Here is a 420-nt window from a genome sequence, read left to right as displayed (position 1 = left end):
GCGGCCTCAAGTTTGAAACCGCGGCGCCGTGCCGCCAATGGTACCTGCGCGCGCGTTACCGGCCCGGAGCGTTACGAAGCGTATAGCTTGCTTGCCGCCGCGGCTGAACGGTTCCGTGGAGAGGCGCGAGGGAAATCTGCGGTGGCTTTTTCCTTTTCGTCGGCCTGGGCAGGCGAACGTGCCAGGCCGCACCTAGCCTAGAGATAGTTTCATCGCGGCATAAAACAGTAATCTATGGCCTCTCGTATATATGCTCTCGCCGCGTAAGAACGAGCGGAATCTCGACTGCGCGCGATCGCGTCGGCCTTTCCAGGCCGCGCGGACGATTATGCGCTCGTCCTGTGTATATCCCGTCTAGTCCCGCGACGACGAGAAACGCAAACGATAAAAAGAAAGATGACGGAAAAAGCACGGAAATGA

Source organism: Temnothorax curvispinosus, unplaced genomic scaffold (genome assembly GCF_003070985.1).
Source record: "Temnothorax curvispinosus isolate PA1 unplaced genomic scaffold, ASM307098v1 QBEX01006657.1, whole genome shotgun sequence".
NCBI classification, from domain to species: Eukaryota; Metazoa; Arthropoda; class Insecta; order Hymenoptera; family Formicidae; genus Temnothorax; species Temnothorax curvispinosus.
Note: the sequence above shows the minus strand (reverse complement) of the source record.